This window comes from Canis aureus, chromosome 13 (genome assembly GCF_053574225.1).
Source record: "Canis aureus isolate CA01 chromosome 13, VMU_Caureus_v.1.0, whole genome shotgun sequence".
NCBI lineage: Eukaryota > Metazoa > Chordata > Mammalia > Carnivora > Canidae > Canis > Canis aureus.
Genome location: NC_135623.1, coordinates 56,681,814 through 56,707,383, shown reverse-complemented (window position 1 = coordinate 56,707,383; position 25,570 = coordinate 56,681,814).

The following is a 25,570-nucleotide window of genomic DNA, read 5'->3' as shown; positions in this document are numbered from 1 at the left end:
CCCCAATGAAGTACCACAGACTGAGTGGTTTGGACAGCAGACATTTATTATCTCACAGTTCTGGAGGCCAGAAGTCTGAGATCAAGGTGTTGGCAGAGTTGGTTTCTTCTGAGGCCTCTCTCACTGGCTTGCAGATGGCTGTCTTCTCTCTGTGTCCTCACATTATCCTCCCTCTGTGCATGCCTGTGTCCTAATTTTCTTTTCTTATTAGGATACCAGTTGTACTGGATTAGGGTTTGCCCTAGTGGCCTCATTTTAATTTACCTCTGTAAAGAGCCTATCTCCAAAAAACAGTGACATTCTGAAGTACTAGGGATTAAAACTTCAACATGAGAATTTAGGGGTGACATTATTCTCGCAAGAGTGGGGAAATTTGTTTTTGATTTAAGGCATCAATTCAGCTAAACCCTTCCCCCCATTCCTCCGTCCTGATTTGCCAAGTAGCAGCCTTTTCCAAGAGCTTCCATTTTTCATCCTCATTTCTTAATTTCCAAAACCAGTTCTGAGTTTTTCCTGAGTTTTTCCTGGTCTGATGGAAGAGAGCTTCTGTGATCTACAGGCCATAGAGGCATCATGTATGACCCCCATTTATGCTGGTGCAAGAAGATCTGGGAAATGAGGACAGTTGTAGTAGAAGAGCAATTACTCCAGCCTGAAGTAAGCTCTCAGGCCCATGTCCTGGCTCCCAGGTCCCCAGAACTGAGTGGTTGAAAATTGAAATGCTACCCAGTGAGTCCAATAAAACTTCCTGTGATGGTTGGGATGTTCTAGATCTCCTGTGTCCAGTACAGTTGCCACTCATCACATGTGGCTCTTAAGCATTTGAAACATGTCTAGTGCAACTGACAACTGAATTTTTAATTCTACCTAATTTTAGGTAATCTAAATTTCAATAGCCACATGGGGATAATTGCTGCCATACTGGACAGCACTGTCCTAGACGGAAGATAACTAAGAGCAGCTCTGGTATTTGTGAAATCCAGTAAGAGTGGGGCACCACAAACCACCCCCTTCCACACACATACTCTCCATACCCTCTGCTGTCAATTTGAACGGCCTTTGAAGAAAAAGTTATTGCAAAAGTTGGCTGCGGTATTCACTCCCTGCCACTAGTTTCAAGTTGGGGGCCCCATAAAAAGCTAGCTTGGTTTATTGCTTTGCATCCAAAAATCTCCAAGAGACCGGATGAGTACGGATAGGAATGTTCCTTAGCCACAGTGGAAAAGTTTCTTACTAAGAAATATACCTCTCTGGAAATATTAACTTGGCAGAGGGGTTGGAAGTAATTTTGAGCCCATTGTGGCTTTCTTTGCAAATACTGTTCTTAACTTGGAGGGCTCCATCGGAGCAGGGCTTTGGTAAAAATAGGCAGTATCCATAATGCCTGTTAGTTTTTAGCAGGGGCTAGTAATATCCCACAGTGTCAGTGGGATAACATCTTTGGAAAACCAAGTCACTGTTGCTCACTTCGATCATGCCTCTGGCTCCTCAGAGCTCAGGTAAGTGCCAATTTGGAGACCTACCATTTTTATTTGTTATTTCACAGAGGTAAGCAGGGTGGGAGCTGCCCAAGACAATGAAGGTAGCCATTACCCTTCGTCGGGCTAAGTATATAATTTCCCCAGTGATCCTCTGAGTAATAACAAAAACTTATGTGAGGTACATGTAGTGTTATATTCCCTGGGGCTTAATATGGCTCTCAGTAAAATTGATTTTCTGAAATCTTGCAATATGCCTCATCAAACTAAATGAAACCTGCACTGGTTTTATAAGATGTGATTGGATTCTGTGTGATAAATTAACCCTCACCGTCAGAGAGGCTCTGGGTAATAGGCTGGTTCATTTTAGCCCCCCACAGATGCCATCCAGGATTTTAATTTTTCCACAGGTCCTTATTTAATTCCCTCTGGAATTGGAAGGCGCTTCCACCCAACAGCCTCTGTGGGCTTAGCTGGCATGGCTGAAAATCATTTCTCCCAAGATGACGATTTATCTCTGCCTCCACATAAAGGGAGCTTGGCTGTGGTGGACAGAGGGCCTTGCAGGGCAGAGAACAGAGGTGAGGCACATGCAGGAATTCTAGGGCTTTAGGGAAATGGATTCTGTAGGTGGTCAGAATTGGACTTTGAGAAGAAGATCACTTTTGCTCCTCTGTGACCCTCCCCGCAGCAGTGTCATTGGGTTATGTTAGGAGGTGTTAAAGATCCTGTCCTGATCTGCTTTTTAAACTGTGTGTGTGTGCGTGTGTGTGTGTGTGTGTGTGTGTGTGTGAGAGTGTATTTACAACACCTCTAGAGTGGCTGAAAATAGCTTTGCATTTCTGAGGGAAAATGACTGCCCATCTGAAACTGAGCCTTTCCTCTGTCAAATAAACAGAGTCGTACCTCAGCAATCCAAGAGGGACATGGTCTTTCCTTTGGAAGAGAAAAGTAAGTATGGTTGCACATTGATTCAACCTATCCCTAGGAGATGGGCTCCTAAGGAAAGCGCTTGAGAAAAATTACTCAGAGCAAATCCTAGGGGAGGAAGACAGTCTCTTCTGTGGGAGTAACTGAGATCCATTAGGCAGGGATACCTACATAAGCATTTCCAGAAGACCACTGTTTTTCATGACAATATTGAAATCCAACTAACATTATGCACCAAGTACCTGGGGAAATTGACAGCAAGATTGCTTATCAAGCAGAAGGATACTCTTGATGCAAACACTATATTGCTAAAAATCCAACTCTGTTTAGACTGACACTCTGAGGGGTGGAAGTAGCAAGGGTTTAAGCAAACCAAGTGCCAGATTCCCTCTCTAGACCCACCACAGCTCAGAGCATATTTATTCCTGGCCCAACTCCCTTCTCCTTTTTCCTAAGGCCCTGCCCAAGCTAATAAGTCTCAGGAAAAGCAAAGAACTGACAGTGTTCCCCAAGCAGACTGTGTAGTGTCTTGTTTAGCTGAAGGGTAATCATTTCAGGGAGGAGGACCAATGTGGGAGAAGAGAGATTTGGGATTTGTGAAAGATTTGGGGGAAGGGGATAAGAAAAATGTGAGGGATGTTTTCTGTTTGGGAGAAAAATGGAAGTCAATATTTCTCAACCCAAGAGACCAAATTACTTAGCCAATAGAACAGACTCCAGGGGGTAGTGAATAAAGTTGCCTGGGAATACAGAGAAGTAAGTTTAAGAGCAATTAGGTGTCACCGAGGAGAATTTTGCAGTGGCACGAAATAATGGGCCAATTTTCATTGTTGAAGATTAAAACAGTCATGATATAGGCTTTGTTCGTAGAAGTGTTTTTAGCTTTGTTATTCCAATGAATGTTTTCTTTGTTAAAATAATAAATAAAAAGATCCTGGCATACAATTGTCCTTGTCTGGCTCCTTTTTTATTTTTCCCCATTCTTATTTATTGCTATAACCTAGGTGTCAAGGTACACAATAAATGCTCTGTTTTTCACTGGGAGGCTTTCTGAAGCAAAAGGTGACCCTGGACAGGTTCAGGTGGAAGGCTGCGCCCAGCCAGCTAGGGTAGTTCTTCGGGGCTCTCATGATGGTCTCTCCATTCCCTTAGCATCTCCAAGTGGGCCATTCTCCCCCACACGTTACTGAGCAGTGACTATTTGCTGTTGGCTTTGTCTGACCTTGTCAAGACCTGGAACATGATCCTTGGCCCCTGAATGCCTTGTTAGGTTTGATGTAGTTCTAGACTCACTGGAACTCCCTCACCTTTCATTTCACCCTTGAAATGGAGAAAATAGAGGTAGTAAGCTTGGGTTAGCTAGGATCTGCCACTTGTTTATCTTTCTCCTCTGACCTCAGTATTCTAAATATACTGAGGTATATGGTGTACACGTGTGTGTATGTGTGTGTGTGTGTGTTTGTGTGTGTGCGAGAGAGAGGGAGAGGGAGAGGGAGACTGTAACTAAAACAGAAATGCTGTAACCATGGTATAACCTCTTTCTGTTTGTGAAGGGCACCTTCAAAGGGAGTCCTAGCCCTTTGATAGCATACTAAAATGTTCATTTTTAATTAGTTTCTACTTTCTTCATATTGCTGCAATTAATCCTGCTTCCTAACTTTCATCTCTATAAATAAAGGTATTTAACAGAATTGTAGGGTATTTATATCCTCTGTACCTTCTGTTCTATCTTGCAAAAGCACATTATTCCAGGAGATGCATGTGCTCTGACCTTATTCCAGAAGGTGCAGAAAGAATCAAGTTTCCTACCGCTTATAGCTTAAGAGTTGAATCTCTAACTCCAAGATATTGGTGGGCCCAGATTTGGCCAATGGGGTTGTTTATTGGTCCATATGCTTCAGCATGAGCTTTTCCTAAAGGCCATGATGATCTCAGAGACACACTGAAGCAGGCCCAGTGTGGCTGGCCCAGCACTGGGATGAGGACCAAGGTGAGCACTTCACAGGCATTGTAGCTATGAGGCTCAAACAAAGGTTCTCAGCCACCCCCGCCCCCAGATCTGCAACTTTAGAACTAAGTCATCTTCAAAACTAAGTCTTCAAGGGAGACTTGCCAAGGTATTAGTGAATAAACAATTTGAATTCTACAGGCCCTATCCCTAAAGTTGATGTGTTTGTTGATTCCTGAAAATAGGATTTATGATAGTTTGGTCTTATTTTGGTTTCTAATCTGAGTCATATGGCCTACATTCCTCTGCTCAGGAGTGGGTGTGACTAAAATCTTGGGGGCTTGGGGAGGACCAGGGCAAAGACCCTGGCAATGTCAGCTCGTGGGCCACTGTCCTTGGTCCTGAACACAGAAGTCAAGGCATGTTGGGGCATGGTCACATTTCACTACCTGGAGATGGTTAATATTTCCTGCTCAGCCTTTTCTAGAAATTCTGAGTGAGGTCAAGGAAGAGGCAGAGAATGAGAGAGGACATCAAAGAGATACAAAGGGCTTAGTTTATAATGATAAAAAGAGATTTTATTTGGCAATTTGTTCAGGTTTTTCTTTTTAGTATCATCTTCAAGGGGAAAGTCAGTTTCTTCCCTGCTATTGAAGAAACATGGCTGTAGCTTATGCTTTACATTGTGGTTTATGTTGTATAATATCTGGCTGACTTCATGTAAATGTGACAGTTACAAATAGTTTTTCCTCTGGGATGTGGATGAGGGTGTCACATGCTGCCTCTCCCTGGGTGTCAGCCTGACACAACTAGAGTCGAGTAACTCCCTTACTGATGATGCTCTTTGCCATGATCATGAGAATGTTTATTGACCCCCCATCAAGTCCTAGCTTATAGTAACGATTCTCCTAAAAATTCAGCTGTGCTGTCTACCTCCTCTCAGATATGCACTCTGCTCTCCCCCTGCGTCCCTGCAAGCTTTCCCCCAAGCGCTCAGAGCATCTTTCATCTAACCACAATTCAACCCACAATCTCATGGCCTTGGAATGGGTTCAGTACGGAGGAGAGAAACCAAGAATAGCATTTGAAAGTCTCATGCCAAGGCTGACAACGTGAGCAGGCTTCTAAGGACTGTGTCTTTTCAGATGGAAACCAAAACTCAAGATGTTTTTAATTCCTTGGCAGCCTGTTTCCACCTTGACTTTTCCATGCAAGGAGGTGTAAGAAGTCTATTTACAACTATTGTATAATGTAAAGGCAAATTATTTTGTTGCTATGTTTATTCCTGGTTAATTGAGAAAATTATTCCATTTAGCCAAGAGTAAAACCTCTGAGATTTTTCTTCTCGTTTCTCTGCATGTCTGGGGAAACAGGCAGCAGTAAACAATCATGCCCTATTTTATTCCTAGTTAAATGAATTATCATAATAATAATTACCAGTAAAAACATCTGGTTTTTGGCACAGCTCAACACAGGGACTTCTCAGGGCAAGATTTGATCTTTCCCCTCAATTTTTAACCTGGCTTCCCAGTTCCTTAGGCTGACCTCCACAAGATTTGAGTGTGGGACCTTTGAAAGCTAGAGCTACTTTCAAATTTAGATGAGCTATCCCTTAAGAGACTTTGCTGCTGTTGTTATACACAATACCTTTTTGAATGTCTTTATTTCTAATTTAATTTTCTATGGAAATCATTTGCATGAAAACAGAGTTTTGTTCTTTACATCTGTTCCTGTTGTCTCTTCTCAGTGTGACCACCTGAACTGCTTGTCCAGCTGCTGTGGAATTCACCAGGATGCCACTGTGAGAGCAAGACACCTCCTGGGGTCCGATGCTCTGAACCTGGGGAAGGTTGATAATGCTCCTGTCAGATTTGAAATTTGTTTAACAGTTTATGGTTCCTAAAATATAAACAAAGTTGAGTCATCTAGGAAAAGCTTTACAGACAAAGAACAATTAAAGGACTCGAAGCATGGTCTGGGGACTACTTCATCACAACTACTTAGGATTGTTGTTAAAATACAAATTCTGGGGTCATCTCCCAAACCTACTGAGTCAGAATTTCTGGCACCTGTTTTTGTTACCCATCCCAGGTAATTCTAAAGTCAGGCTACAGTTGGAGAACCACTGAGTTAGAGTACAGGAATATTTCCTCAGGCAAATAACCTTAACCTCCTGTTTTGGGATCTGACATCTGGAAATCTGCCTACAAATTCTGGGACTAAAGAGATTTGCTTAATGTAATTGCTGCTGACATATGTCTGGCCACACAGATGTGTTCCTGGTGGTGAAAATTACAACTGGCTAGAGCATTGAAGCTGTCCCAGGACCCAATGTGTCAAAGAGGAAAACAAAGTTAGTATGAGCAATACAATGTGATACAAGCAAAGTTCATGGACCAGGAATCAGAACACTTGGGTTCTGGATCTGACCATGTCATCAAATGCTTAACTTTGGCCACAGCAATGTTGTTCATCTGGGCCTCAGTTTCCAAATCTGTAAAATGAAAGGGTTAGAATAGATCTGTGGTTTTCTTTCTTTTTTTTTTTTAAGATTTTATTTATTTATTCATAAGACACACACACACACACACACAGAGAGAGAGAGAGAGAGGCAGAGACATAGGCAGAGGGAGAAGCAGGCTCCGTGCAGGGAGCCCGATGTGGGACTCTATCCCAGGACTCCAGGATCACGCCCTGGACCGAAGGCAGACGCTCAACTGCTGAGCCACCCAGGCATCCCAGATCCGTGGTTTTCATACTGTTTTCCTCAGATTCCTAGGTCCCAGAAAAATCAAGAGGCAGGAAGGAGGCTGAGTGGATGAGGTTCAAGATTTGGCATGCCCACTTCAGCCAGAGAATCCCAGCTTTTATCTCTTTTATGTATCACGCTTTTGCAAAAAGGTTGTTTTTGAAAAGAGACTTCTGCTGCTTAAAAAGAAAAAAAAAAGGTAAAAGCAAACTATTCAACTAGATGATGTGTAAGATCCCTTCGAGCACTATGATTTTAAGATAATGTTTTAGTGGGTTCTAGTTGGTTTACCTAGGAAAATACATCTTCTTCTCTTTGAAACAGAGGATTATGAAAGACTACACCAACCACTTTGCATGTCAGATCCATCTTACAAAATGTTAATTTAACATTTGCAATTTAAAAATAAGTCAAGGATATAGAAGTTCTATTTCTCCCACAAGAATAGATATAAACTTTAGAATGTTTCTATCAAAGAGAAGTTTGGGCTTTTCCAACCCCAAGATATTTTATGAATAGTTAAAGATAATAGATGAATTCATAACACTACTAAGGTTTTCCTCAAAGGAAAACAGTAGGGGTTGATGAAGTCTGGAGTGTTTGAGCAGGTTGACAGTAATGGCTAATATTGGGTTTTGAAATATATGTGTATTTTAATTTTCTGTGTAGGCTGTATTCACATTAATAATGGACAATCCGGAGTTGATTATTCTTTGCAAATATCTGGTTCATACTGAGTTTCCCACCGAATCACTCAGACTGGAGAACAGAGCTGCAGCCAGCAGACAAGCAAGAGGGTTGTGATCAACCCCATCCATCCTCGGGTCAACTGAGAGACCCAGGCCACTAGTCTTTTCTTGCCCCACTTGTACCAATTGAAAAACAGGAGATTTGTAGCTGAGTAAACCCTCCTTCATGTTAGGGAGTTTTTTTTTTTTTAAAGTTCATGGGTGTGTTAGTCTGCTAGGGCTGCCACAGGAAACTACCACAGACTGAGTGGCTTAAAGAAGAGAAATTTTCTTATAGTTCTGGAGACAAGAAGGCAGAGATCAAGGCATAGACAAGGTTGGTTTGTCCTTGGCTCGCAGATGGCTGTCCTGTCTCTGTGTGTGTGGATATGGTCATCTCTCTGTGTGCGTGTGGGTCTGATGTCTCTTTCTTTCTGTGTCCTAATCTCCTCTTCTTCACATTGGATTAGGGCCCACTCTAATGACCTCATTTTAATTTAATTACTCTTTAAAGAACTTGTCTCCAAATACAGTTACATTCTGAGGTTCTGGGTGGTAGGAACCTTCAATATAGGAACTTTAGGAGAATACAATTCACACAATTCAGCCCATACCAGTGGATTAGTATGAGTAGAGAACTTTGCGTTGTACTGAGGAATTATGAATATTTTTATTACTGGTTTTTAAGATTTTTATTATTAGCTTGCTACTACTGAGGACCCATTTTGCCTTAGATGATCAATTTCCAATCAGGCCATCTGGAGTGCTGGTCTCCAGGTTTCTTGCACAGAACTGGCCGGTTCTGGCCCAAGCCTGGCATGAAGAGTGTGTTTGGATGTCCCTTCTGAAAGGAGTCGAGGCCATGAGAGTAGAGCAGACTTGACTTTCCAAGTTGCAGGTTTTATAAATTCTCCACGCAACTGAGCTCTTTTACTTCTGTCCATTCAGCATAAGGTGTTTAGTGATGAGATCATTTAGATTTTATCCTGAGGTGGGAGAACAAGCCATAACAATTTTTTTTTGAAGATATCAAGTAAATAATAATGGCTTTGCCAGAATAAGGATCTTAACAGTGGGACAGTACATCTCATTTCGATTCATACGGGAAGGATAAAAATAGCCCAGCAACAATGGGAAATTACAAAAAGTGCCTCTTGAGCCGTCACTAAAAGCCTAGTAGGGCTGGGAAGGGAAATAAATGCATATCGAGAGGCTATCTTCCGTTCTTATTTGCGATTGAATATCTTTTTCGGGTGGGCATCTACTGGAGCTTGATAAATACTTGGTGATTGATTAATAGAGAAAGATTAGCTGAATACAAGGCTGCAATCCCAGACTTTTTGCTTTTAATATTTAAAGAAGTCTGAGCTTAAACCTTCCTGTGTCATAATAGCTTAACTTTGGAGCAGGAAAGAGAAGATACCCCCTGCCATTCAGGAATGCCTATGGACTCGGAGTTAATGACAGTCATGGTGTGTCCATGTGTTCAGTCCTAGGAGGACTCAGACATGTGTCTGGAACAGTTTCAATGCTTACAAGCACCCTTTTCAATTCCAATTTTGGAATTATTTCCAAAATAATGTATGTATAAACTCTGACTATATTGTTAATTGGCCATTTTTCCTGAGCTGGGTCTGGGGGTTGGGAGGCAATGTTTCCAAAACCTTTTCATCCTCAAATGATATTTGTAGGGCACGCTGGGATAACCAGGCATTTATATCAGGGTCTGTTCAGAAAATCAGAAACTTGGGACACCTGGGTGGCTCAGTGGTTGAGCGTCTGCCTTCGACTGAGGGCATAATCCTGGGATCTGGGATCCAGTCCCACATCAAGCTCCCTGTATGGAGCCTGCTTTTTCCTCTGCCTATGTCTCTGTCTCTCATGAATAAATAAATACATCTTAAACAAAGAAAGAGAATCAGAAACTGCTCTAGTTATTGTAATAGAGAGAGTTGAATACAGGGAATTAGTTAAATAGGCACCAGAACTGAAAGGTGACCCATATAAGGCATTACCGTTGACCCCTCTAGGATGGGCACCAGAAGAGAGAAGCTGGGTACTCTCAGACCTGGAGCTTGGAAGAGGGTCCCAGACAGCAGGGACCAGTCCTCCGAGGCCTCCTGGTCATTGGCCTCTGGTAGCAGAGGAAGGGAGAAGAGAGCCCAGCATGCTGGGGATTCGCTTCCAGTAGGAGCAGTGCCTGGGTGCTGCTGGTCCTTCTCAGGGGGGCAGTAAAATACATTCTGGGATGGTGGATGGAAGCTGAAAACAAACTCACTGCTGCTGCAGAGTTGAGGAGCCAATGCGAGGTCACTGATGGCTGAACAGCCAGCAAACAGTCAGGAGCAGGTCCTCTTCCTCCTCTTGCCTTCCAGTCTCCTTCTCCTGCGCCTTGTAGTTAGAACCCTCCAGGGAGTCATCTGTAAAAGGAGAAACATATTTGCAGCTTCCCAGCCTCAACATCACAGAGCAGAGTACTGAGGGTAACTTTGGAGTCTGGAAGCAATAGCTTCATAGTTAGCACCCAGGACCATCCATCAGTGCAAGGGGTCTGACCCCATTGTCCCATGGAGGACGGGGAATCAAATCTCAGCCTACTTGTAACCTGATGGGTGTTAGACCAGTCAGGAAGTGCTGCTTTAGGGGCATAGGCATCAGCAAAAAGAGATGCACTAGTGTTGTGGGGAGAGGGTGCTGCATGGGGACAGAGGCAGGACCCGGTGAATGAGATAAGAGGAAGGTCAGTGGGCTGATGCGAGTATGGAAAGAACCCAGTGTTCTAACTAACGTGGGCTCTGCAGATTGACTGCCAGAACTAAAGGCAGGTTTCAGCCCTCAGAGCTACTCTGACCCGGGGCAAGCTACTTAACCTTCCTGAGCTTCATGGTGCTGCTGTGAGGATTAAATGAGATAATCCGGGTAAAGTGCTTAGCCCAGAGTTTGTCACAGGGTGAGCATTCAATAAGTGTTAGTCCCTATTATCAGAAAATTTGTGGAACTCATTCATCCGCTTTCTCTGTGATGGTGATTACTGTGCATGCACATGATGACTCACTTTCTCATCCTGACAGGTCTGTGCTACCTAAATTCCACGTTGGATACAACTTGATCTTTACTGGTTAGGTAGATGATTCATCCACCCTTGCAAATCTGGTAGGGAGAATGGGTCCACACAGGGTTGTTTCATCCGGGAGGACTGTCTCTTAATCTAACCGACAGTGTGGTTCTAGCACGTGGGATCAAGTTAGCTCCCCTGTTATCTGGGAGCTTAATTTTATGTATGATTGGAATTAGTCCCTTATTTATAAATAGCGATGTTAGGGCAGACAGTACTCAATTCCTTGTTACTGTTCTTGGTGACTGTGGGCATCTAACCAATACCTGATTATATAAGGGCTGGCTCTATGGTTTGTCTTGGGAGGCACAAGTTCCCAAGGCCATGTGGTGTTATTAAGGCACTGCAAGGCTGGGCATCTGCCCATGGGACTGGCATGGCAAACCATCAGATGGCAAGCAAATCATCAAAATGAATCTCATGATCTTGGCCCTATGTCTTATTCCGTTGTTCCATATCCAGCTGCCATCCTTGGACTTTGAACCCTTGGTCTGAACAGTTGGCCCCTCCTTAATGTTACATGCTTCCTTGAACCAAATTTTATTCTCTTATCCCTGACCTGGGCTGTTCTGGATTTTGGAACTGTGCAGTAGCTCTGCCTGGCTCAATTAAAATGTGTGTTGGCAGGGGAGGTACCTAGAAGGAGATAGATGATCTTTGTCAATTTGACGATACCTAACATCTCACCATCAAAGACACATTGCTTTAGTCCAATACAGAGCTTGAGATGGTAATGGTTTTCACATGAAGGTAGGGTTTCATAATAAAATCTTTGGGGAAACAGCTAAACAGGTTTCCTTACCCCACATCATCTCTGAGCTGCTGAGGTACTGGTGTTAGTTGGTGAATCTCCAAGGTATAAGTATTAGGGGTTCCCTACTACTATGTAATCATCAACTCATTTTTGAAGGAGTAGCATTTGGGACTGGAAGATGTGGTTAGACACCGACCTTTCCTTATGATCTTTCTCTTCTTGGTGTCTTCTTTCTCGATAAAAGTACTTCTGGAAGGAAATATATATCAGGTCTCTGTCACCTTAGTGAGACTTAGTTCTGTGAGTTTCCAAGCACTTTGGATTTTCCTTGCACAAAGACTCTCACAGCTGTCTCTTCCCAACTGTCTGCCTTGGTTTGGTGTGGCATGTGTGTAAAGGAGGTGGGTTGGGAGGGACTGATGTGGGAGATGGAGTTCCTGAAACACATCTTCTCACCAACTTTCCTCTTTATTCCTTACTTTATTTCCTTAATGACCTAAATTTTAACTTTTGTGTCCCTCTCGTTGCATCCTTTGGCTCATCCACTGTGATGCAGATGGCTTTCTCTGCCTTTCTACCTGGTCTTCCTTTCCTCATCTCTCCCTTTCTCAGGTCAGTCTGGATAGTCATTGATCTGGTTCAGATTAAATCATGGAATATTTGTGATGCAGGGGGTCCTTGTGCTGACTCACAGCTGCTTCATTACTCTGGAGAAAGAGCGAGAGGTTAAATGCCATGTTCATGGCTCCTGATTCCAAGGCCAGTGCTCCTTCCTGCACTATGCTGCCCTCAAGATTGTAGTAATCATGACTTTTTATTCCATATTTTTGATGCTTTGACATCTTGGGGAGCTTGCAGATGCAGAAAGACTGCCCCTCTCAGAGCTAGCTAATACCTAGAGAGAGTAAACAACTCATCTAGCCTCCAGTTGTGATTTTCACATGCAAACCAACCAATCTGGGGCCCACATCCCCATACATCTCCTATATCAGGTTCTCACACTCCATGTCACTATCTGCATGTCCTCGTACCCCAGAGCCAGGTACTGATACCGGAGAGCTTGGTTCTTTGTCACAGAGTCGAAGAGTGTATCTCACAGACAAAGGAGAGTGAGTAAAGGGATAGAAGTTTATTAAGTGAGGATACAGAGAAAGCCCTCAGAAGTGAGAGGGGTCTTGACAGGGTTGCCACAGAGGGCTTGTAGGGTTGGTCCTTTATTGAAAATCAACCAGGGAACCTAAATCCTTTTAACATATCTACTGATATCACCACTGAGGAAGGACTAGTGATGACATCTTTAGTGGCTTACTTCTTTGCGGTCTGGTTATTCTTTGTTGGTCACAGATGATTGTCGTAAAAAAAGACACCTTCTCCGCCCACACCTAGGGCAGAGTGGTCTGGCTTGTTCCCTTATCTCTGGTTTCCTTACACCTCGGCATTTTTGGGATCGTGAGCCTGATTCCGTGGCCCCCTACCTATCTCTCCCTAGCTACCCCTGTTTGTCCCTAATTTAGTCCCAGGTAACTAGGGACAGCCTCTATGCCCCAGAGCCTACTGAAATTATCCAAACTTGCCAATCTTAAACCTGTTTACCCTGCCTTGCCCATTCTTCACCATGGAAACCATAATAAAGGCTCTTGCCAGCCTTTCCCACCCTCTTCCCTGTGACCCTGGTGCGTCCTCATCTGATGCCCCTCCCTGGATGGCACAGCATTTGCCCTCCTCCTGGGGTCTGTGAGTATAACAAACTATCTTTTCAATGAGAGTTGTTTATTGATCTGTACTATACCTGAATAATAATAAAACCTATATTTTTAAATAGGGCTCAGTCTTAGGAAACTGCCTAGATTTTTGGAAGGACACAGAGCCCTCCAGGGTTTGGGCAGATGGAGGTCATGAAGAAGGATCTCCTGGTGGCAGAAAGTTGTATGGGGGGAGCCTGCACTTTTCTATTCTTGGAGACTGACTCCCCAAGGAAGGCCCTGTCATCATCGCTCCCAGCCCCGAAGGATTTCTCTTTCTTGGGTCCAACACTGACAAAGCCACAATCCTTTTCCCTTGTTCCCTTTCACACAAGCCAGACAAGCCAGATTTTCAAAGGGAAATTGACTTCAAAAATAAGGGAAATCAAAAGGAAGATACACCAAGAAACAAACAAACGCCACCAATGCTCACATATGCATGAACAAAAACCAAGAAATCAGGCAAAATAAAGTAAAATGAAGGGAAGAAAAAGCAGAAAACCTAAGAACGGGCAGCTTCAAAGCTCTGGGCTGCAGCCACCCTGGCTATGATCCAGTCGGATCCTCTTAGTCTGTGGTGCGATGAGCTGTTTCTTGGTGACAGTGAGCCTCCCCTTCCACAAATGCCCCATGCTCCAGCCCTCCCTCCACAACCCTGTTACATTATTGATCTAAAAAACAGCCTCATTATGGGGTCCATTTGGCAGTAACTTCTCCCTCTTTGGATACCGTCCAAGACAAACCATTGCTACACTCAAATATTTCTCTGGAATATAACTATTCCATCCAGTTTGCACCCTGCCTTAGCTCTCAGGCCATACCCCTCCCTCCGGTGCCCAGAACCCCAGTACCCACCAAACTCCATCTGCCTCCTGCTGCCCCTCCCCACCCACCAGCTCACTCTGGCGATTTAGCTTTGCTGCTTTGTGGGTCTTCTCTTCCTGTTCACTTGGCCATGACAACCCAGTTCTTGCTTGTCTGAATCTGTCCTGTGATCTTAATACTCCAGAAGACCTTGCCATAAAAAAATTGTCCCCAAACTGCAGTCTAGGCTTTTGGAACACTGTTGAATAGAGCCCTGAACTCCTGATTATCGAAGGGACATTGTACAGAAACCATGTTATTGGGGCACCTGGGTGGTTCAGTGGTTGAGCATCTGCCTTTGGCTCAGGTCATGATCCTGCGGTCCTGGGATCGAGTTCTGCGTCGAGCTCCCTGCGTGGAGCCTACTTCTCCCTCTGCCTATGTCTCTGCCTCTCTCTGTGTCTTTCATGAATAAATAAATAAAATCTAAAAAAAAAAAAAAAAAAAAAAGAAAAAGAAACCATGTTATTAGAAGCTGTTTGCTAAGTCCTTTGTATATAGTAAACAAACACTATCACTCCCACTACAAACAAAACAAAACAAAACAAAACGACAACAACAAAAAAAACCTTGCTAAATTAGCAAGGTAGGAAGGGTGGACGCAAAGGCAACCAAGAAGGCTCATTCCTTCTACTGAAAAAATATTTATGAAATGCCAATAATGTGTTGGGCACCATGAGTTCTAGGCACTGGGGATATATTGGTAGATAAAATAGACAGAAATCTTGGTCCTCATGGGTCTTATATTCTAATGGAGGGGAGAGAGAGACACTAAACTTAATAAAGAGGCAAATTAATTAGTATGTTAGAAGGTTGTAAGTGCTAATGAAAATCAGGGAAGCGGGAGCACACCAAAGGAGAAGGGCTGGCTAGAATCCTAAAAAGGCTGATCAGTTAAAGGCCTTACTGAGAAGGTGTCATCTGAACAAAGGATATTGGGGAAAGTGTTTTAGGAAGACAGCACTAGAGCAGCCAGTGCAAAGACCCTGAGGCATTCCAGCAATTGAAATGAATTCATTGAAGCCAGTGCGGTTGCAGCAGAGTGCAGGAAGGGAGAGCACTCAGGAAGGGAAGGGTGGGGGATCCGGGGTCATGGATGTGTTATCCAGTAAGACCTTTGGCTTTCGCTGAGCAAGAGAGGGCACCAAAGCCAAGTTTGGAGCAGAATACTCTGACTTACAGTGCAAAAGAAATACACTTAAAAAAAAAGATTTTATTTTTTAAAGATTTTATTTGACAGAGAGAGAGAGAGAGAGAGAGAGCGAGCGAGCACGGGAGGCAGGGTGGCAGGGAGATGGAGAGGTTTCAAAAAAGCAGGTTCCTCACCTAGTGAAAGCCTGACCCAGGTGATGCCAGGTCTCTGGGATCATGACCTGAGCCGAAGGCAGATGCTTAACTCACTGAGCCACCATGGAGCCCCTAAAAAGATTTTACTTTTTAAAGCAATCTCTACACCCAGTGTGGGGCTCAAATTCACAACCCCAAGATCAAGAGGCACGTGCTCCACTGACTGAGCCAGGCAGGGGCCCCGAAAGAAGTACATTTGTAATTTTTTGAACACTTAGGCGGTGCCAGGAATTGTGCTAAACACCATACATGCACTATATCTTCAAATCTTTGCAGCAGCTTTTGGGGAAAGCTTCTGTTATTATAATCTAAACTTCAGGAAGTGGGGAAACTGACTCAGAGATCTAGGACACATGTCCTATAGCAGCTGATAAATCAAGGCGGCTGGAGTTGAACCCCAGTCTTTCTGGTTCTGAAGCTAGAACTTGAACCACTTGCTTGTGCCTTGGGACTTGTCACTAATGGAACCCTTTTCGCAAGCTTTTGCCCGCGCAGCCTGGGCCTGAAGTGACAATGGGTCCCAACCTCAGTTTTCTTATTGCATGAAGGACATTTTGCCTCCAAAGCCCATGACCACCCCGCCCCCCCTGGCTGAATTTAGGTCCTTCTCCTTCACACATGAAGCACTGTAGTTCAAAGTTCATACTCAAAGCTCCAATGGGTGCACCGTGAAGGTGCCGAGGCCAAGCATATGAACACGGCTTAGTAACTTAGTAATTACCTCCTCAAACCTATGGCCCCTGGGGCATACATATGACTCCCCTCCCCTACTACTATTCCCGCCTGACCCTCGTGAGGCCTGGGTATCATGCAGCTCACAGGGAACCTTCCTTGGCATCCAAGAGAGAACAACCGATCCATCATTCTCTGGGTGCCCCTCAGTTTCCAATAGCATCCAGCGTCCATGTCCAAGTGGCTTAACCTGGTCAGAATCTAAAACACGGTCTACTGAGCAACATCTGGCCCTTATAAGCCATTTGAGTGTGCATGTGAGGTGTGTATGCAAGGGATAGAGTTCCTAAGAAGGAATGGCAGTTCTGCTGGGGAAGGTGTGGTGAGGGACTGTCGAAAGAGCTGGGACGAGGGGCACCTGGGTGGCTCAGTTGGTTAAGCATCTGTCTTCTGCTCAGGTCATGATCCCAGGATCCCTTGAGGTCCTGGAATGGAGTTTGGCATCTGCATTGGGCTCCCTGCTCAGCAGTGGGGGCTGCTTCTCCCTCTGCCACACCCCCCCCCGGCCCCTTGCTCCCGCTCCTTCTCTCTCTCACGCGCTCTCTCTCTGAAATAAATAAATAAAATCTTTAAAAAAAAATAAAATAAAAGAGCTGAGATGAGAACCCAAAGGGCTTCATTTCTCAGCCTCCTCTGGTGAGGTGCCCTACGACCCAAGACTTTTAAACAGCCAGAAGAGCAAAAAACTCTAAAACATAGTTAGTATTTTAAGTGCATATGCACCTGTGATGTTGTGATTTTAAAATAAGAAATTTTTCTTTGGTTTTGTCCCTGTTCCTGGCACTGAGTTCTTAAAACCATTGGAATTTCTTAAGTGGTGACAGTGATCTTTTGTTCTGTGAATGAGGTGACTTTTGGCAACCTAAGATAACCTAAGAGGGAGGTGGCGGTTGCCAGGGGAACCAACCATGTGATTACTGGTTTGGAGCTTTCAGTTCTACCCCAGATCTCTGGAGTGGGACGAGGGGCTGGAAGTTGAATCAATTGCCAATGGCTGGGATCCCTGAGTGGCGCAGCGGTTTGGCGCCTGCCTTTGGCCCAGGGCGCGATCCTGGAGACCCGGGATCGAATCCCACATCGTGCTCCCAGTGCATGGAGCCTGCTTCTCCCTCTGCCCCTCTCTCTCTCTCTCTCTCTGTGACTATCATAAAGAAATAAAAATTAAAAAAAAAAATGGCCAATGAGTTATGAGTCAGTCTTGTCTATGTAATGAAGCCTCCACAAAACCCCTGAAGGATATTTAATTATACTTCAATAATAATAATATAAAAAAGCTCTAAGGACAGACTCAGAGAGCTTCTGGGTTGATGTGGGGAGAGTGGTGTGCTTGGAGGAGGAAAGCCCCGCCCTTTCCCCCTCATACGTCTCCCTCTGCATCTCTTTATCTGGCTGTTCCTGAGTTATTTCCTATAATAAACCAGCAATCTAGTAAGTAAAATATTTTTCTGGGTTCTGTAAGTCACTCTAGCAAGTTAATTGAACCCAAGGAAGAGGTCGTTGGAATCTCCAATCTGTATAGCAGATTGGTCAGAAGCACAGGTGACAACTGGGATGTGTGATCGTGTCTGATATGGTGGGGAAGCAGTCTGAGCTCTTGACCTGTGAGATCTGATGCTATCTATGGGTAGATAGTGTCAGGATTGAATTGAATTGTAGGACATCCAGGTGGTGTTGGAGAATTGCTTCTTGTGTTACACACACACACACACACACACACACACAGGAATCGAATGCAGAATTATAGCACTTCGTTGGGGTGGGAGATAGTGGGAATGGGGAAAGGGCAGGAGAAATGCTGATTTGAGCTCTATCAGGCTTACGTGAGACTCTTCCCTAGGCCATTGAAACAAGAGGAAGTGGGCTTCTCTGGGGAGAGACAAACAAGATTCTCTTCTAGAAAAGTGAGTCTGAAGGAGAGGGCAGCCATTTACCCAGGCCACTGCAGGAAAGCCCACTCTTGCACTGCAGAGGAGCAGCAGGATGCATCTGCAGAAGTTCTGTGCAACATGTGACCTTGACTTTCACCCAGACTTCATTCCAAGTGCACTCTCTCACCTTGAGAGGCGGGGAAAATGCCTCAGGCTTCAGTGACAAAGCATCTGGTAACAGAACAAATACCCGGCTTGTGTGGGGTGCTGCCCCTGTGGAGCCACTGGCTCTTAACAGGCCAAGCTGGAATGTTGTCATGTCTGGCCAGGGCGTGGGCACCTTCTGTCTACACTGACACAATTCTTGTGTCTACCCTACCCTGAGGAATGGAGCAAACACCGACCCAGTGATGATTGCATATGCAGCTCTGTCTTTCAGAGGCAGACAATCATGAAGGCTTCAGAGTTTTCAGTGAGGCTGGGAAAAGGTGGGTTCCTGGAGCCAAAGGAAGGAAAGGAACAGCAGCTGATGTCTGGGGAGGAGTAAGTGGTATGGTGACAGTGACCGCAGACATTGCCACCTGCATGAACCCACAAATCACTGGGCTGAAAATGAGTCAGAACCCCATTGGAGCAGTTCCTTCAGAATAGATGATTCTTAAGCCATTCATTTCTTTATTCAGCATTTTCATTAATTTACTTAATTTTGCATGATGATTGGCTTGGTACTAGGAACAGAGACAAATACGGTACCTGGTTTGTCTTCAAGGGGTTTGCAGTTTACAGCAGCACTGTTCAGTGCACCTTTCTGAGGTGCTGGAGATGTTCTATAATCCTGCACTACTTACATGTGGCTATGGAACGCTTGATATGTGGCTAGTGCAACTGAGGCACTGAATTTTACAACTTATTTAATTTTAATTCATTCAAATTTAAATTTCACTGAGCCTAGAAGAATAAGATGAAATAACCAAGTCAAGTGAGCCTTGAAGAATAAGATTAAATATAATCACTTTACAGGAGCATGGTTTAGCCAAGTTCTGCCGGGAGGTGAGGGGGTTTCCACACTTCTCTGGTACAAGTGAAGTTTTTCATGTTACCAGGACTTAGAGAAATGACTGCTGTTCCCAAGCCATTCTTCCTCTTGCTCTCATTTTTCCCCCTCTAAAGATATAGAGGGAGGTCTGTGGAACCAGCAATGAAACACCTCCTTCGTTTCTTGCTCTGTGTAGTCTCCATCCACCCACCCATTCAACCACCTGTCCACCTATTCAACCCTCTTCTTTTCTTTTTTTTTTAAAGATTTTATTTATTTATTCATGATAGACAGAGAGAGAGACAGAGGCAGAGACATAGGCAGAGGGAGAAGCAGGCTCCATGCAAGGAGCCCGACACGGGACTTGATCCAGGACCCCAGGATCATGCCCTGGGCCAAAGGCAGGCTTGCCAAACTGCTGGGCCACCCAGGGATCCCTCAACCCTCTTCCGATTCAGCTTCTTTCTCTTGGAGAGCCGAGATGGAGGAACGTGCACACGCGAGAGGCAGTGTACAGAATAAGCACGAGATGTGAGACCCATGTACACATACCGTTTCAGAGACAATATCTTCAGGAGGTCCCTAGGAAGTGACATCTCTGCTCCCAAAAGGCAACAGTCGCTGCTAATGGTTCTGATGAGGCCATCTAGATGCATCTCAGTTACAATGATTACTGGACATATTTTTCAAGAGTCAAGCAGGTTGGAGTCAAGGTAAACCATTTGCAATGACAATGACAGTAACAGTAACAACACCAAAGGTGGATGTCTGCCGCAAGAACACTCTCATCATTTTTGTCCTGAACACCCCCAGTTCCTACCTTGAAGATGACTCTACTCCCTCACCAGCCAGGGGCTGAGCTATCTCTGTTGGCCAGGCCTGGGGCTCATCAGCATCCTCTCTGGGGAAACCAGCCAAAGAAATGGTCCTGTTCTTGCTTCAACTGGAGCATCCCATGAGCCCCATCATGCCTTGAGTTGGCAGTTGAGGGACTTCCCATCCATTTAGTGAGACATCTGAGAGAGAAAATGAGTCTAGAAAGGTCAGCTATATAACATAAGACGTGTGCACCCATTTACCTGTGCTCGCGCACACAGGGCTACCTACTGTGAGCTGTCAAACGATTGCTTCTCTCTACTGTTGCTTTTTCTCTCCATTCACTAAATTTTGCTGAGAAAATGTGGATGACTGAGAAAGAAGAGTTAAGTGGTCTGATGTTGGGGATAGAGTGTGAGGGATGCTATTATGCCAACAAAATGTTGAGAGTCTTCTAATTTTTAGCCAATTGTTTAAAAGCCGACAGACGGTAATGCTTATGAGATGTATAATTCAAGGCAAATCTGTCCAGATAGAGAGGATAAAGCATCTTTAACTTGGCTAACAAATGGTGAGCGGCATTCAGATAAATAAAACCGACAAAACCCAAGACACATAATTGCAACATTGGAGAGATGAAAAACAATCGTGTTTTTTTTTTTTTTTTTTTTTAAGAAGTATATGTACCTGATTAAGGAGTTGGGATCTTCCTATCCTTCACTGCTGCTGAGTTATGTTATCAGTCACGTGAAGGCACGATGTATCCCTAAATCTTAAATATTTGACATTTGTCTACTCTCCCCAAGGTCATGCTGCGTCGCCAGGTTTTCAGTGCTCCCAACTTTTTGTTTTGTGCCAAATAACATGATCTTTGTTTCATTAATATTTAAGAGTAATTTAGATTGTGCCAGATGATCTTAAAGCTCATTTAAATCAGCTTGAAGATAATATTAAGCTTTCTCCCAGCATAATCTACTACCATAAATGATAGTGTCATCTGCATATAAATGACGGGCTAAATATGATAATGAATAGCAAAGATTACCAATATAGAATGACAACTGCTTTTGATTTCAGATAAATCTTTCAAGGATCCATTATTCTGTTTTCAGAGTTAAAGATGCATTGTTTTTGTCCAAATCGTCTAAGGAAAACATAAAAGGTTTTCGTGAAATGAATCTTTTATTGTGTTAGAAAGGGAGGGGGGGGAAATGTCCACAAATTACACACATATTGTTTTGCAAATACAATAATTAGAGTTTGCACAGATCATTACTTTATTGGATTGAGGAACTGTCTCTTGGCAATTGTTGCGTTTTCTCCATTTTTTTTTCCTCTTCCTTCTCCTTCTTTGGATAATGATGAACACTTTTAAATACTGTTTTACTTGAGACTGGCTTGAACCCTTAAATAACCATAAACCTAGGGGATTTTTGCCATGCTGCCTTCTAGGGGACATCTTTGCACACTCTAAAAACATTTGATTTTAATAAATCACATCTTCCTTTTTTAAATTATCCTAGAACTTAACTGCTATCAGTTATTTGAATAAGATACAAGTTTTGGATAACTGTGCATCAAATATGATTTGTAAGAACTGAAGTAAGGATGTATATTTCTGTCCTAAGAGATTATTTTTGAAGTCAAAGGGAAAAACATAATGAGGAGAAATGAAGAAATAGACAACAGGAACAGCCAATGCCTGTAAACACGTATTGCCCTTTGTGTTGGTGAAGACGGAGGCCACTGGCGGATGGTGCAGTCATAGTTCACTTTCTTCATGGGTGCTGGGCAGTGTTAGGCAAAATAATGGTTCTTTCTTTCCTCCCCACTCTCTTGTTTTCCTTTTATCCAAGTATCCTCATTTGGCTTCCCTGAAACACAGAGGTCTCTCTAACCCCATTCAGGAGTTTTACAGGGTGCTCTTGGAGTTTCAAAGCTCTGATAAAGAAGGTGGAGTTTGGTTTTGGGCTGGGAAGGAATGGTTTTCCCACTTTTCAGATTCAGTAGAGCTGGTCACTGTTGTGGGTCCAGGGAACATGTCAAAAAGCTTCTGGTGAGTAACTGCACGTGTGTCTGGAATCTCCTCCCACGGCCTCTGGGACTCAAAGATCCTCCGTGTTTGTCAATTGAATGAGTGATTGGGAATATCATAGTTAGAAGAAGTCTGCTACGGTCGGTAAGGGCTGCTCATCCACACTGCTGGATATGTTCAGGCAAGCAAACAGCCCTCTTTTTAGGCCCTCCAGCTTTGCCTGCACTTGATGAACTGCTTCCTTGACTTATCAGTCCCGGAGAAGAAGGAGCTTAAGATGAAGGAAAACCCGGGAGGCAGAGGTGCCTGAGAGGTTGGGAAGCAACAGGTTATAAGAAGACTCTAGGTGTGATGGGGAGATCGGGGGTGGAAGTCAAGCCAAACTATTGTATATGAGTCACCCTGTCCTGTGTCTTCATATGTTGATCTGGACTGTGCTTTATATCTGGAATGTTCTTTAACCAATTTTTACTTTTCTTCCTTCAAGATTCCCAAATGTAACCTCCTCTTTGAAGTTTTCTCATTTTTTGGACAATGTTAAAGTTTCTTTTTTTGCTTCCATAGTATTTTGTATATAACTTCATTGTATATTTGTATATTTTGTATATAACTTCATCAGTCCTGGATATTTATCTCCAGCTTCTGTCTTCTCCATTAGACTATGCACTCTAAAGGGTGAGTTTTATTTGTCTAATGCCTAGTGCAGTGCCTGGCACATAGTAGACATTTTACAGGGGTCTGCTGCTGAATGAGGATGATGGCACAGAGCATTGAGAAGGAGCAATGGAAAGAGTTTTGGGAAGGCCACTCTGTACAATTGTGTAGGTTGTGTACTGTACATCTGTATGCATGACTCATATTTCTGGATCCCTGACAGCTGGGTGGAGAGGTGGGGAACTTAGAGCTTAGGAAATAGATTATCTTAGAGCCTTTTATGTCCCTTTTCACCTGGTCCACAGGGCTTTAAAATGATGTAAGTTCTTAAGTATAACATGTTTTCCAGACCAGAGAACTTCCCTATTTCCCCTCGAATCTTCCCATCTGTGAGTAATGTCTCAGTTTCCATCAATAGATACTGCACTCTTTTATTTCTCCAATAAGTAAACAGTAGTGTTTTGGTGTCTTTTAATTTGAGAGTCATATTGAGACCAGATCGTCTCCTGTTGGGATCATTTGGAGAAACTGAAATATAGGAAATCATATGCCCAGTGGAGTGGGATGGAGGTAGAAAAATTGCAGAGAGGAGCTGCCACACAGCTAAAAGCTGTGTTTGGGTAGAAAATAACATACACAGGAGAACCAAAGGGATGGCCAAGTTTTAACCACAAAGGGAGGGAGGGTGAAGTTACAGGTGGGGAGGGGAGGGCCGGGCTTTGGGATGGTGATGTAATTGACAGAACAGTGGCTCTGCCCTTTGAGAACCTTTTTTATTTGTTCCATGGTCAGGCCGCTAAGCTAATTTTCTCATAGTTCACACTGCTCTCTCTGAGATTGGCTTATCCTATTAACAATGATCAGAGCAACACGTCACCTTAAGACCTTTTGCCATCTTTAATGAAGGCTGTTGGAAAAGCTCCCATTTTGGAGAAGGTGGTCAGAGGGACAACAGTGACACCAGCTCTGGTCTTCCCATGTGGCACTTTCAGAGTGACACTTGCTGATCTTCTCTGGGCATCCAATGTCCCCCAAGTGTGACTGCTCTCCTAGAACCCAGGAGTCCTTTGACAGTGAAGCAGGTGCAGGGAGATCAAATTTCTTCCATGCAGGGAGGATGCATTCTTGGTGGCTCTGCCCAAAGCCAGAGCTTCCCCACCTGAACATAGGGACTCCTAGAGATGGATTAAAAACTCCATCTCACCAGGCAGAGAGTCAGTGGTAAAAAATTCTCCTTCTGAAAGGATCTGGACAGAGGGTGGGACCTGGGCATGTGGACAATGGCAAGAGCTGGTGAGGAGGCTCAGTGAGAGAAGAGGAGCTCAGAGGTAAGGACGGGTGGGAAGCACACTCCCCAGTATGCTCTGTGCCTGCCATCCTTACTGATGAAAAGCCAAGGAAAGACTGACCAGTTTTAGTGAGCAGATACAGCTAATTTACCTTATAATGATCAGTGCATTAGGCAAGTGTGAGTCTACTTATTCACTTATGGAAGCTTCTCTCCGTAAGTGCTAGCCACAGTTCTCCAAGGATACAGCCAGGCAGGGCCTTGCCACCACCTGTACCTCACATTGTCATTGGAAGCTACCTGTGGGGAAAATGATCTCCTTTAATCCTGTAATAGAACCAGCCTGTGGGCTAGATGCCATTATTACCCTCATTGTACAGATGAAGAGACTGATACAGAATCAAGGTCACAAAGGTCATAAGCAATGGAACAGGAGTCTGAATCCAGGGAGCCTGACTTCAGAGTCTGAGATCTCATTGATAGCCCTAGCCCATCTCACCATTTTCAAGTAAACCTGCCCCCCCCCATTATTATTGAGATATAATTGATATGTGATATTCTATTAGTTTGGGCACACAAGATATGTATATAATATATATATATATATATATATATATATATATATATATATATATCCCACCAAAAAGGAGAATTACAGACCAATATATATATATATTTCTAGTGGTCACCACAAATCTAAGTCTAGTTAACATCCATTGTTTGACTAGTTATAATTTCTTTTTTCTTTTGATGACAACTTTTAAGATCTCCTCTCTTAGCAACTTTTCAACTACACAGTATTAACTATAGTCATCAGGCTGTACATTCTCAGGATTTATTCACCTTGCATCTGGCAGTTTGTGCCTTTTGAATACCTTGGCCCAACCTAATCCTAAACCTGTTAGATGAGAGACCATCTGGATCCTGGGTCTCCTCACTGGCCCTCAGGTATGGGCACCTGTGTTCCTACTTACTGAGGAGGTAGAGGGGGCTTTGGCCTTCACATCTGTCTGGGTGGGTAGCACTGAAGGTAGGAAACCAGGTGTGCAAACCCCTAAGCAGGAGTTATTCGTCTGCTGCTAAGAAGCATGATTCCTCCTTGCCTTGTCCATTATCCGCACAGGGTCTCTCTCCCAGGTGCCTATTTCTCATTTTGCATACTGACCATCTGCTGACTATTGATTTGTCTGACAACCTTAATAATGCCCAGTGCAAAAAGGAATGCTGGGCTCTTTCCTTCCCTGTATTCGTTATTGTCTTCTGTTTGAACTTTGTTGAGAAAAAAAATTCCATTAAAAAATATTATTGATGGTTAGTTCTTTTAATCTCCTGGGCACCTACCAATGAAGAATGCATCAAACTGTCCAAGCCCTGTCAGCTCGACCATGATCATGCCAGAGACCAAATGCCTGATGCAGATGAGAGAGGGAGCAGTGGTGGCACAGGTCATGCCACACCTGAGGTTCTTACCTTTGGCAGCATGACA